Here is a 14,717-nt window from a genome sequence, read left to right as displayed (position 1 = left end):
AACATTAATGGTTCTAAGTTCTAACACTAAGTATGAAAATCTCGTTTGTATTGTAATTTTTTTAAAGTCATATTAGTTTCTTCATGTTGATATTATATAAGTATAACTTCATGGTAAACCTCTGAAATTAAGCTTTCCCAATCTCCAGGGTTAACTATCATTAGCACTTCTTCATATGCTGGACTTCCAGGAATTTGTGCAAAATGGCCTGTTAGCTCAGATGGTTAGAGCATGGAGCTAATAACACCAAGGTCACAGGTTCGATCCCTGTACAGGCCAAGTTTAATTGTTGGAAAAAGATTAATTTTTCTTGTGTCTCATTTTTGACTGTTTATCACCTTGGATCAAACGCTGCTTGAAGGATTGGATGAATACATTTGATATAGTTGTAGAATTAATTATTATTCTGGAAGCTCCTGGAATATCTATTAATGGTTCTAAGTTCTAACGCCAAGTAACTAAATCTCTTATTTATTGCAATTTATTGAGGTCATTTTTGTTTTTTCTTGTTGATGAAATATAAAGATAGTATGAATGTAAACAGCTGAATATAAGCTTTCCAACTATCCCGGGTTAACAATCGGTAGCACTTCATCATCTGCTATTTCTTCAATGGTATGCTATATATTTATTGAGCCTATTAGTTTAGTCTTCAGAGCATAAAGTTAAAAATGCCAAGGACATACTTTCAATCAGTCTCCAAGCCAATACTTGATGCTCCTTTAATGTTGAAAATAGATGTATTTTCTTCTGTATCATGTGTATGTCTATATTTCCTTTGAGGGGAAGCTGATAGAATGATTAGATGAATCAATTGCATATAGGTGATGAATTGTTATTTATTGCTAAAACACATGGAAAAAACATTAATGGTTCTAAGTTCTAACACTAAGTATGAAAATCTCTTTTGTATTGTAATTTTTTTAAAGTCATATTAGTTTCTTCATGTTGATATTATATAAGTATAACTTCATGGTAAACCTCTGAAATTAAGCTTTCCCAATCTCCAGGGTTAACTATCATTAGCACTTCTTCATATGCTGGACTTCCAGGAATTTGTGCAAAATGGCCTGTTAGCTCAGATGGTTAGAGTGTGGAGCTAATAACACCAAGGTCACAGGTTCGATCCCTGTACAGGCCAAGTTAAATTGTTTGTAAAAAGATTAATTTTTCTTGTGTCTCATTTTTGACTGTTTATCACCTTGGATGAAACGCTGCTTGAAGGATTGGATGAATACATTTGATATAGTTGTAGAATTAATTATTATTCTGAAAGCTCCTGGAATATCTATTAATGGTTCTAAGTTCTAACGCCAAGTAACTAAATCTCTTATTTATTGCATTCATTGAGGTCATTTTTGTTTTGTCTTGATGAAATATAAAGATAGCATGAATGTAAACAGCTGAATATAAGCTTTATAACTATCCCGGGTTAACAATCAGTAGCACTTCATCATCTGCTATTTCTTCAATAGTATGCTATATATTTAGTGAGCCTATTAGTTTAGTCTTTAGAGCATAAAGTAAAAAATGCCAAGGACATACTTTCAATCAGTCTCCAAGCCAACACTTGATGCTCCTTTAATGTTGAAAATATATGTATTTTCTTCTGTATCATGTGTATCTCTATATTTCCTTTGAGGGGAAGCTGATAGAATGATTAGATGAATCAATTGCATATAGGTGAAATTGTTATTTATTGCTAAAACACATGGAAAAACGTTAATGGTTCTAAGTTCTAACACTAAGTATGAAAATCTCTTTTGTATTGTAATTTTTTTAAAGTCATATTAGTTTCTTCATGTTGATATTATATATTTATAACTTCATGGTAAACCTCTGAAATTAAGCTTTCCCAATCTCCAGGGTTAACTATCATTAGCACTTCTTCATATCCTGGACTTCCAGGAATTTATGCAAAATGGCCTGTTAGCTCATATGGTTAGAGCGTGGAGCTAATAACACCAAGGTCACAGGTTCGATCCCTGTACAGGCCAAGTTTAATTGTTTGGAAAAAGATTATTTTTTCTTGTGTCTCATTTTTGACTGTTTATCACCTTGGATCAAACGCTGCTTGAAGGATTGGATGAATACATTTGATATAGTTGTAGAATTAATTATTATTCTGAAAGCTCCTGGAATATCTATTAATGGTTCTAAGTTCTAACGCCAAGTAACTAAATCTCTTCTTTATTGCAATTTATTGAGGTCATTTATGTTTTGTCTTGTTGATGAAATATAAAGATAGTATGAATGTAAACAGCTGAATATAAGCTTTCCAACTATCACGGGTTAACAATCGGTAGCACTTCATCATCTGCTATTTCTTCAATAGTATGCTATATATTTATTGAGCCTATTAGTTTAGTCTTTAGAGCATAAAGTAAAAAATGCCAAGGACATACTTTCAATCAGTCTCCAAGCCAATACTTTATGCTCCTTTAATGTTAAAAATAGATGTATTTTCTTCTGTATCATGTGTATCTCTATATTTCCTTTGAGGGGAAGCTGATAGAATGATTAAATGAATCAATTGCATATAGGTGAAATTGTTATTTATTGCTAAAACACATGGAAAAACATTAATGGTTCTAAGTTCTATCACTAAGTATGAAAATCTCTTTTGCATTGTAAGTTTTTTAAAGTCATATTAGTTTCTTCATGTTGATATTATATATTTATAACTTCATGGTAAACCTCTGAAATTAAGCTTTCCAAATCTCCCGGGTTAACTATCAATATCACTTCGTCCTATATGCTGGACTTCCAGGAATTTGTGCAAAATTGCCTGTTAGCTCAGATGGTTAGACCGTGGTGCTAATAACACCAAGGTCACAGGTTCGATCCCTGTACAGGCCAAGTTTAATTGTTTGAAAAAAGATTAATTTTTCTTGTGTCTCATTTTTGACTGTTTATCACCTTTGATCAAACGCTGCTTGAAGGATTGGATGAATACATTTGATATAGTTGTAGAATTAATTATTAATCTGAAAGCTCCTGGAATATCTATTAATGGTTCTAAGTTCTAACGCCAAGTAAGTAAATGTCTTATTTATTGCAATTTATTGAGGTCCTTTTTGTTTTGTCTTGTTGATGAAATATAAAGATAGTATGAATGTAAACAGCTGAATATAAGCTTTCCAACTATCCCAGGTTAACAATCGGTAGCACTTCATCATCTGCTATTTCTTCAATGGCATGCTATATATTTATTGAGCCTATTAGTTTAGTCTTTAGAGCATGAAGTAAAAAATGCCAAGGACATACTTTCAATCAGTCTCCAAGCCAATACGTGATGCTCCTTTAATGTTGAAAATAGATGTATTTTCTTCTGTATCATGTGTATGTCTATATTTCCTTTGAGGGGAAGCTGATAGAATGATTAGATGAATAAATTGCATATAGGTGATGAATTGGTATTTATTTCTAAAACACATGGAAAAAAGAATTAATGGTTCTAAGTTCTAACACTAAGTATGAAAATCTCTTTTGTATTGTAATTTTTTTAAAGTCATATTAGTTTCTTCATGTTGATATTATATAAGTATAACTTCATGGTAAACCTCTGAAATTAAGCTTTCCAAATCTCCCGGGTTAACTATCATTAGCTCTTCTTCATATGCTGGACTTCCAGGAATTTGTGCAAAACTGCCTGTTAGCTCAGATGGTTAGAGCGTGTTGCTAATAACACCAAGGTCACAGGTTCGATCCCTGTACAGGCTAAGTTTAATTGTTTGTAAAAAGATTATTTTTCTTGTGTCTCATTTTTGACTGTTAATCACCTTGGATGAAACGCTGCTTGAAGGATTGGATGAATACATTTGATACAGTTGTAGAATTATTTATTATTCTGAAAGCTCCTGGAATATATATTAATGGTTCTAAGTTCTAACACCAAGTAACTAAATCTCTTATTTATTGCAGTTCATTGAGGTCATTTTTGTTTTGTCTTGTTGATGAAATGTAAAGATAGTATGAATGTAAACAGCTGAATATAAGCTTTCCAACTATCCCAGGTTAACAATCAGTAGCACTTCATCATCTGCTATTTCTTCAATAGTATGCTATATATTTAGTGAGCCTATTAGTTTAGTCTTTAGAGCATAAAGTAAAAAATGCCAAGGACATACTTTCAATCAGTCTCCAAGCCAACACTTGATGCTCCTTTAATGTTGCAAATAGATGTATTTTCTTCTGTATCATGTGTATCTCTATATTTCCTTTGACGGGAAGCTGATAGAATGATTAGATGAATCAATTGCATATAGGTGAAATTGTTATTTATTGCTAAAACACATGGAAAAAACGTTAATGGTTCTAAGTTCTAACACTAAGTATGAAAATCTCTTTTGTATTGTAATTTTTTTAAAGTCATATTAGTTTCTTCATGTTGATATTATATATTTATAACTTCATGGTAAACCTCTGAAATTAAGCTTTCCCAATCTCCAGGGTTAACTATCATTAGCACTTCTTCATATCCTGGACTTCCAGGAATTTGAGCTAAACGGCCTGTTAGCTCAGATGGTTAGAGCGTGGAGCTAATAACACCAAGGTCACAGGTTCGATCCGTGTACAGGCCAAGTTTAATTGTTTGGAAAAAGATTAATTTTTCTTGTGTCTCATTTTTGACTGTTTATCACCTTGGATCAAACGCTGCTTGAAGGATTGGATGAATATATTTGATATAGTTGTAGAATTAATTATTATTCTGAAAGCTCCTGGAATATCTATCAATGGTTCTAAGTTCTAACGCCAAGTAACTAAATCTCTTATTTATTGCAATTTATTGAGATCATTTTTGTTTTGTCTTGTTGATGAAATATAAAGATAGTATGAATGAAAACAGCTGAATATAAGCTCTCCAACTATCCCGGGTTAACAATCGGTAGCACTTCATCATCTGCTATTTCTTCAATGGTATGCTATATATTTATTGAGCCTATTAGTTTAGTCTTTAGAGCATAAAGTTAAAAATGCCAAGGACATACTTTCAATCAGTCTCCAAGCCATTACTTGATGCTCCATTAATGTTGAAAATAGATGTATTTTCTTCTGTATCATGTGTATGTCTATATTTCCTTTGAGGGGAAGCTGATAGAATGATTAGATGAATCAATTGCATATAGGTGATGAATTGTTATTTATTGCTAAAACACATGGAAAAACATTAATGGTTCTAAGTTCTAACACTAAGTATGAAAATCTCTTTTGTATTGTAATTTTTTTAAAGTCATATTAGTTTCTTCATGTTGATATTATATAAGTATAACTTCATGGTAAACCTCTGAAATTAAGCTTTCCCAATCTCCAGGGTTAACTATCATTAGCACTTCTTCATATGCTGGACTTCCAGGAATTTGTGCAAAATGCCCTGTTAGCTCAGATGGTTAGAGCGTGGAGCTAATAACACCAAGGTCACAGGTTCGATCCCTGTACAGGCCAAGTTTAATTGTTGGAAAAAGATTAATTTTTCTTTTGTCTCATTTTTGACTGTTTATCACCTTGGATCAAACGCTGCTTGAAGGATTGGATGAATACATTTGATATAGTTGTAGAATTAATTATTATTCTGGAAGCTCCTGGAATATCTATTAATGGTTCTAAGTTCTAACGCCAAGTAACTAAATCTCTTATTTATTGCAATTTATTGAGGTCATTTTTGTTTTTTCTTGTTGATGAAATATAAAGATAGTATGAATGTAAACAGCTGAATATAAGCTTTCCAACTATCCCGGGTTAACAATCGGTAGCACTTCATCATCTGCTATTTCTTCAATGGTATGCTATATATTTATTGAGCCTATTAGTTTAGTCTTTAGAGCATAAAGTTAAAAATGCCAAGGACATACTTTCAATCAGTCTCCAAGCCAATACTTGATGCTCCTTTAATGTTGAAAATAGATGTATTTTCTTCTGTATCATGTGTATGTCTATATTTCCTTTGAGGGGAAGCTGATAGAATGATTAGATGAATCAATTGCATATAGGTGATGAATTGTTATTTATTGCTAAAACACATGGAAAAAACATTAATGGTTCTAAGTTCTATCACTAAGTATGAAAATCCCTTTTGCATTGTAAGTTTTTTAAAGTCATATTAGTTTCTTAATGTTGATATTATATATTTATAACTTCATGGTAAACCTCTGAAATTAAGCTTTCCAAATCTCCCGGGTTAACTATCAATATCACTTCGTCCTATATGCTGGACTTCCAGGAATTTGTGCAAAACCGCCTGTTAGCTCAGATGGTTAGAGTGTGTTGCTAATAACGCCAAGGACACAGGTTCGATCCCTGTACAGGCCAAGTTTAATTGTTTGTAAAAAGATTAATTTTTCTTGTGTCTCATTTTTGACTGTTAATCACCTTGGATGAAACGCTGCTTGAAGGATTGGATGAATACATTTGATATAGTTGTAGAATTATTTATTATTCTGAAAGCTCCTGGAATATCTATTAATGGTTCTAAGTTCTAACGCCAAGTAACTACATCTCTTATTTATTGCAATTCATTGAGGTCATTTTTGTTTTGTCTTGTTGATGAAATCTAAAGATAGTATGAATGTAAACAGCTGAATATAAGCTTTCCAACTATCCCGGGTTAACAATCGGTAGCACTTCATCATCTGCTATTTCTTCAATAGTATGCTATATTTTTGGTGAGCCTATTAGTTTAGTCTTTAGGGCATAACGTTAAAAATGCCAAGGACATACTTTCAATCAGTCTCCAAGCCAATACGTGATGCTCCTTTAATGTTGAAAACAGATGTATTTTCTTCTGTATCATGTGTATCTCTATATTTCCTTTGAGGGGAAGCTGATAGAATGATTAGATGAATCAATTGCATATAGGTGAAATTGTTATTTATTGCTAAAACACATGGAAAAAACGTTAATGGTTCTAAGTTCTAACACTAAGTATGAAAATCTCTTTTGTATTGTAATTATAATTCCAGGATTTTCAGCAAAACAGCCTGTTAGCTCAGATGGTTAGGGCGTGGTGCTAATAACACCAAGGTTCCAGGTTCGATCCCTGTACAGGCCAATTTTAATTGTTGGAAAAAGATTAATTTTTCTTTTGTCTCATTTTTGACTGTTTATCACCTTGGATCAAACGCTGCTTGAAGGATTGTATGAATACATTTGATATAGTTGTAGAATTAATTATTATTCTGGAAGCTCCTGGAATATCTATTAATGGTTCTAAGTTCTAACGCCAAGTAACTAAATCTCTTATTTATTGCAATTTATTGAGGTCATTTTTGTTTTTTCTTGTTGATGAAATATAAAGATAGTATGAATGTAAACAGCTGAATATAAGCTTTCCAACTATCCCGGGTTAACAATCGGTAGCACTTCATCATCTGCTATTTCTTCAATGGTATGCTATATATTTATTGAGCCTATTAGTTTAGTCTTTAGAGCATAAAGTTAAAAATGCCAAGGACATACTTTCAATCAGTCTCCAAGCCAATACTTGATGCTCCTTTATTGTTGAAAATAGATGTATTTTCTTCTGTATCATGTGTATGTCTATATTTCCTTTGAGGGGAAGCTGATAGAATGATTAGATGAATCAATTGCATATAGGTGATGAATTGTTATTTATTGCTAAAACACATGGAAAAAACATTAATGGTTCTAAGTTCTATCACTAAGTATGAAAATCTCTTTTGCATTGTAAGTTTTTTAAAGTCATATTAGTTTCTTAATGTTGATATTATATATTTATAACTTCATGGTAAACCTCTGAAATTAAGCTTTCCAAATCTCCCGGGTTAACTATCAATATCACTTCGTCCTATATGCTGGACTTCCAGGAATTTGTGCAAAACTGCCTGTTAGCTCAGATGGTTAGAGTGTGTTGCTAATAACGCCAAGGACACAGGTTCGATCCCTGTACAGGCCAAGTTTAATTGTTTGTAAAAAGATTAATTTTTCTTGTGTCTCATTTTTGACTGTTAATCACCTTGGATGAAACGCTGCTTGAAGGATTGGATGAATACATTTGATATAGTTGTAGAATTATTTATTATTCTGAAAGCTCCTGGAATATCTATTAATGGTTCTAAGTTCTAACGCCAAGTAACTACATCTCTTATTTATTGCAATTCATTGAGGTCATTTTTGTTTTGTCTTGTTGATGAAATGTAAAGATAGTATGAATGTAAACAGCTGAATATAAGCTTTCCAACTATCCCAAGTTAACAATCGGTAGCACTTCATCATCTGCTATTTCTTCAATAGTATGCTATATTTTTGGTGAGCCTATTAGTTTAGTCTTTAGGGCATAAAGTTAAAAATGCCAAGGACATACTTTCAATCAGTCTCCAAGCCAATACGTGATGCTCCTTTAATGTTGAAAACAGATGTATTTTCTTCTGTATCATGTGTATCTCTATATTTCCTTTGAGGGGAAGCTGATAGAATGATTAGATGAATCAATTGCATATAGGTGAAATTGTTATTTATTGCTAAAACACATGGAAAAAACGTTAATGGTTCTAAGTTCTAACACTAAGTATGAAAATCTCTTTTGTATTGTAATTATAATTCCAGGAATTTCAGCAAAACGGCCTGTTAGCTCAGATGGTTAGGGCGTGGTGCTAATAACACCAAGGTCCCAGGTTCGATCCCTGTACAGGCCAAGTTCAATTGCTTGTAAATAGATTAATTTTTCTTGTGTCTCATTTTTGACTGTTTATCAACTTGGAACAAACGCTGCTTGAAGGATTGGATGAATACATTTCATATAGTTGTAGAATTAATTATTATTTTAAAAGCTCCTGGAATATCTATTAATGGTTCTAAGTTCTAACGCCAAGTAACTAAATCTCTTATTTATTGCAATTCATCGAGGTCATTTTTGTTTTGTCTTGTTGCTGAAATATAAAGATAGTATGAATGTAAACAGCTGAATATAAGCTTTCCAACTATCCCGGGTTAACAATCGGTAGCACTTCATCATCTGCTATTTCTTCAATGGTCTGCTATATATTTATTGAGCCTATTAGTTTAGTCTTTAGAGCATAAAGTAAAAAATGCCAAGGACATACTTTCAATCAGTCTCCAAGCCAATACTTGATGCTCCATTAATGTTGAAAATAGATGTATTTTCTTCTGTATCATGTGTATCTCTATATTTCCTTTGAGGGGAAGCTGATAGAATGATTAGATGAATCAATTGCATATAGGGGAAATTGTTATTTATTGCTAAAACACATGGAAAAAATGTTAATGGTTCTAAGTTCTAACACTAAGTATAAAAATCTCTTTTGTATTGTAATTTTTTTAAAGTCATATTAGTTTCTTCATGTTGATATTATATATTTATAACTTCATGGTAAACCTCTGAAATTAAGCTTTCCAAATCTCCCGGGTTAACTATCAATAGCACTTCGTCTTATATGCTGGACTTCCAGGAACTTGAGTAAAATGGCATGTTAGCTCAGATGGTTAGAGCGTGGTGCTAATAACGCAAAGGTCACAGGGTCGATCCCTGTACAGGCCAAGTTTAATTCTTTGAAAAAAGATTAATTTTCTTGTGTCTCATTTTTGACTGTTTATCACCTTTGATCAAACGCTGCTTGAAGGATTGGATGAATACATTTGATATAGTTGTAGAATTAATTATTATTCTGAAAGCTCCTGGAATATCTATTAATGGTTCTAAGTTCTAACGCCAAGTAACTAAATCTCTTATTTATTGCAATTTATTGAGGTCATTTTTGTTTTGTCTTGTTGATGAAATATAAAGATAGTATGAATGTAAACAGCTGAATATAAGCTTTCCAACTATCCCCGGTTAACAATCGGTAGCACTTCATCATCTGCTATTTCTTCAATGGTATGCTATATATTTAGCATACCATTGGTTTAGTCTTTAGAGCATAAAGTAAAAAATGCCAAGGACATACTTTCAATCAGTCTCCAAGCCAATACTTGATGCTCCTTTAATGTTGAAAATAGATGTATTTTCTTCTGTATCATGTGTATCTCTATATTTCCTTTGAGGGGAAGCTGATAGAATGATTAGATGAATCAATTGCATATAGGTGAAATTGTTATTTATTGCTAAAACACATGGAAAAAATGTTAATGGTTCTAAGTTCTAACACTAAGTATAAAAATCTCTTTTGTATTGTAATTTTTTTAAAGTCATATTAGTTTCTTCATGTTGATATTATATATTTATAACTTCATGGGAAACCTCTGAAATTAAGCTTTCCAAATCTCCCGGGTTAACTATCATTAGCACTTCTTCATATGCTGGACTTCCAGGAATTCATGCAAAACGGCCTGTTAGCTCAGATGGTTAGAGCGTGGTGCTAATAATGCCAAGGTCACAGGTTCGGTCCCTGTACAGGCCAAGTTCAATTGTTTGTAAAAAGATTAATTTTTCTTGTGTCTCATTTTTGACTGTTTATCAACTTGGAACAAACACTGCTTGAAGGATTGGATGAATACATTTCATATAGTTGTAGAATTAATTATTATTTTGAAAGCTCCTGGAATATCTATTAATGGTTCTAAGTTCTAACGCCAAGTAACTCAATCTCTTATTTATTGCATTCATTGAGGTCATTTTTGTTTTGTCTTGTTGATGAAATATAAAGATAGCATGAATGTAAACAGCTGAATATAAGCTTTCCAACTATCCCGGGTTAACAATCAATAGCACTTCATCATCTGCTATTTCTTCAATAGTATGCTATATATTTAGTGAGCCTATTAGTTTAGTCTTTAGAGCAAAAAGTTAAAAATGCCAAGGACATACTTTCAATCAGTCTCCAAGCCAATACTTGATGCTCCTTTAATGTTGAAAATAGATGTATTTTCTTCTGTATCATGTGTATCTCTATATTTCCTTTGAGGGGAAGCTGATAGAATGATTAAATGAATCAATTGCATATAGGTGATGAATTGTTATTTATTGCTAAAACACATGGAAAAAACATTAATGTTCTGAGTTCTAACACTAAGTATGAAAATCTCTGTTGTATTGTAATTTTTTTAAAGTCATATAAGTTTCTTCATGTTGATATTATATATTTATAACTTCATGGTAAACCTGTGAAATTAAGCTTTCCAAATCTCCCGGGTTAACTATCAATAGCACTTCGTCTTATATGCTGGACTTCCAGGAATTTGTGCAAAATGGCATGTTAGCTCAGATGGTTAGAGCGTGGTGCTAATAACGCCAAGGTCACAGGTTCGATCCCTGTACAGGCAAAGTTTAATTGTTTGAAAAAAGATTAATTTTTCTTGTGTCTCATTTTTGACTGTTTATCACCTTGGATCAAACGCTGCTTGAAGGATTGGATGAATACATTTGATATAGTTGTAGAATTAATTATTATTCTGGAAGCTCCTGGAATATCTATTAATGGTTCTAAGTTCTAACGCCAAGTAACTAAATCTCTTATTTATTGCAATTTATTGAGGTCATTTTTGTTTTGTCTTGTTGATGAAATATAAAGATAGTATGAATGTAAACAGCTGAATATAAGCTTTCCAACTATCCCGGGTTAACAATCGGTAGCACTTCATCATCTGCTATTTCTTCAACGGTATGCTATATATTTATTGAGCCTATTAGTTTAGTCTTTAGAGCATAAAGTTAAAAATGCCAAGGACATACTTTCAATCAGTCTCCAAGCCAATACTTGATGCTCCTTTAATGTTGAAAATAGATGTATTTTCTTCTGTATCATGTGTATGTCTATATTTCCTTTGAGGGGAAGCTGATAGAATGATTAGATGAATCAATTGCATATAGGTGATGAATTGTTATTTATTGCTAAAACACATGGAAAAAACATTAATGGTTCTAAGTTCTAACACTAAGTATGAAAATCTCTTTTGTATTGTAATTTTTTTAAAGTCATATTAGTTTCTTCATGTTGATATTATATAAGTATAACTTCATGGTAAACCTCTGAAATTAAGCTTTCCAAATCTCCCGGGTTAACTATCATTAGCACTTCTTCATATGCTGGACTTCTAGGAATTTCTGCAGAACGGCCTGTTAGCTCAGATGGTTAGAGCGTGGTGCTAATAATGCCAAGGTCACAGGTTCAATCCCTGTACAGGCCAAGTTCTATTGTTTGTAAAAAGATTAATTTTTCTTGTGTCTCATTTTTGACTGTTTATCACCTTGGATGAAATGCTGCTTGAAGGATTGGATGAATACGTTTGATATAGTTGTAGAATTAATTATTATTCTGAAAGCTCCTGGAATATCTATTAATGATTCTAAGTTCTAACGCCAAGTAACTAAATCTCTTATTTATTGCATTCATTGAGGTCATTTTTGTTTTGTCTTGTTGATGAAATATAAAGATAGCATGAATGTAAACAGCTGAATATAAGCTTTCCAACTATCCCGGGTTAACAATCAGTAGCACTTTATCATCTGCTATTTCTTCAATAGTATGCTATATATTTAGTGAGCCTATTAGTTTAGTCTTTAGAGCATAAAGTAAAAAATGCCAAGGACATACTTTCAATCAGTCTCCAAGCCAATACTTGATGCTCCATTAATGTTGAAAATAGATGTATTTTCTTCTGTATCATGTGTATCTCTATATTTCCTTTGAGGGGAAGCTGATAGAATGATTAGATGAATCAATTGCATATAGGTGAAATTGTTATTTATTGCTAAAATACATGGAAAAAACATTAATGGTTCTAAGTTCTAACACTAAGTATGAAAATCTCTTTTGTATTGTAATTTTTTTTAAGCCATATTAGTTTCTTCATGTTGATATTATATATTTATAACTTCATGGTAAACCTCTGAAATTAAGCTTTCCAAATCTCCCGGGTTAACTATCATTAGCACTTCTTTATATGCTGGACTGCCAGGAATTCATGCTAAACGGCCTGTTAGCTCAGATGGTTAGAGCGTGGTGCTAATAACGCCAAGGTCACAGGTTCGATCCCTGTACAGGCCAAATTCAATTGTTTGTAAAAAGATTAATTTTTCTTGTGTCTCATTTTTGACTGTTTATCACCTTGGATCAAACGCTGCTTGAAGGATAGGATGAATACATTTCATATAGTTGTAGAATTAATTATTATTTTGAAAGCTCCTGGAATATCTATTAATGGTTCTAAGTTCTAACGCCAAGTAACTAAATCTCTTATTTATTGCATTCATTGAGGTCATTTTTGTTTTGTCTTGTTGATGAAATATAAAGATAGCATGAATGTAAACATCTGAATATAAGCTTTCCAACTATCCTGGGTTAACAATCAGTAGCACTTCATCATCTGCTATTTCTTCAATAGTATGCTATATATTTAGTGAGCCTATTAGTTTAGTCTTTAGAGCATAAAGTTAAAAATGCCAAGGACATACTTTCAATCAGTCTCCAAGCCATTACTTGATGCTCCATTAATGTTGAAAATAGATGTATTTTCTTCTGTATCATGTGTATCTCTATATTTCCTTTGAGAGGAAGCTGATAGAATGATTAGATGAATCAATTGCATATAGATGAAATTGTTATTTATTGCTAAAAACGTTAATGGTTCTAAGTTCTAACACTAAGTATGAAAATCTCTTTTGTATTGTAATTTTTTTAAAGTCATATTAGTTTCTTCATGTTGATTACCTACTGGCGGTCGCCAGTAGGTATATATAGTTAGGATTTTTTCCCTATGGGATTTCTGAAAATTCTATGTCTAATAACTTTGGCGTTTGTGGATGGAATCGGTTGAAATTTTCAGGAAAATGGCACATTTTGTTTCTGAGCAGCTCCTGGAAATTTGGGGGGGGTTCGTCAAGGGGGGGCTGAGAAAAAAGGGGGGTCCCAAAACGCGTTTTTAACATTGAGTTTTCCATAGGGCGGTTGGACTCACTTTTAGCCCGAACGGCTGAATGGATTTACACGAAACTTGGCAAAATTGTAGGGACTGTTAGCCCGATGTGCCTTTGCTAGGTCTCAATATATGTGCTTCAGTGGATTTTGAGAAATTAACGTTTAAATCAAGATATATATCTGTAACAGCGGTCCGGGCAGCGATCCGGTTCGCGTACTTTTCGCGTAACGGAACTTTGCGCACGGAAAGCTGATTGGCTCTTCGGTGTCTGTCAACATTCTAAACAGTCCGGTGCAGCCGCCATCTTGTCTCTCGGTAGGATCGAGAGATAAGAGGAGGCCAAAACAAAGGGGGAAATTTCCATAAGGGGGCATAGTAGATCCTCCCTGACCCCCTAGGTTTTATGTGGAGGTTTTAAAAGGGCCCAGCAGGGTTCAAAAACATTTTTTCTTGGTTTTTTTTCCGCGTTGAGCGCCTAGTACGCGAACCGGAAAGCGTTCTAGGCAGCGTACTATAAGGATAATAGAATGATATACTTTTCAAAGACTAAATGTTAATTGTTTGTTGTTTTGTTTGTTGTTTTTGTTGTTTTTTTTTGTTTTCTTTATTTTTAATTTTTTTTTTTTATTTTGATTGTTTTTCATAATTTATTAAACTTTCTAACATTTCAGTGTCTGAAATGTCATTATTTTCTTGAAATATTGTTTGCAAGCTGTGAGCTTGTAAAATGTCCTCATTTGCAAGGAGGGCATCTACTGCTTGGACACATTGCAGCAGTTCATTATCCAAGCTTTGATCCATAAATTCCATGTCAATTTGTTCAATCAATTCCTGGCTGCTTTCTTGCAGGTCCATTTCAAAAGAAACTTGGTTTTCGCCTTCCATTT

At 32.8% G+C, this 14,717-nt stretch overlaps 1 non-coding gene across 1 annotated transcript; it reads left to right on the top strand.

The window, feature by feature from the left end:
- Window positions 1-12,885: 12,885 nt before the first annotated feature.
- Window positions 12,886-12,959, top strand: TRNAI-AAU (transfer RNA isoleucine (anticodon AAU)). Its single transcript has one exon. It is a non-coding gene; the product is annotated as a tRNA-Ile (tRNA).
- Window positions 12,960-14,717: the final 1,758 nt, after the last annotated feature.

The sequence above is a fragment of the Lissotriton vulgaris genome, chromosome 12 (assembly GCF_964263255.1).
Source record: "Lissotriton vulgaris chromosome 12, aLisVul1.2, whole genome shotgun sequence".
Lineage (NCBI taxonomy): Eukaryota > Metazoa > Chordata > Amphibia > Caudata > Salamandridae > Lissotriton > Lissotriton vulgaris.
This window is presented reverse-complemented; position numbering and strand designations above follow the sequence as displayed.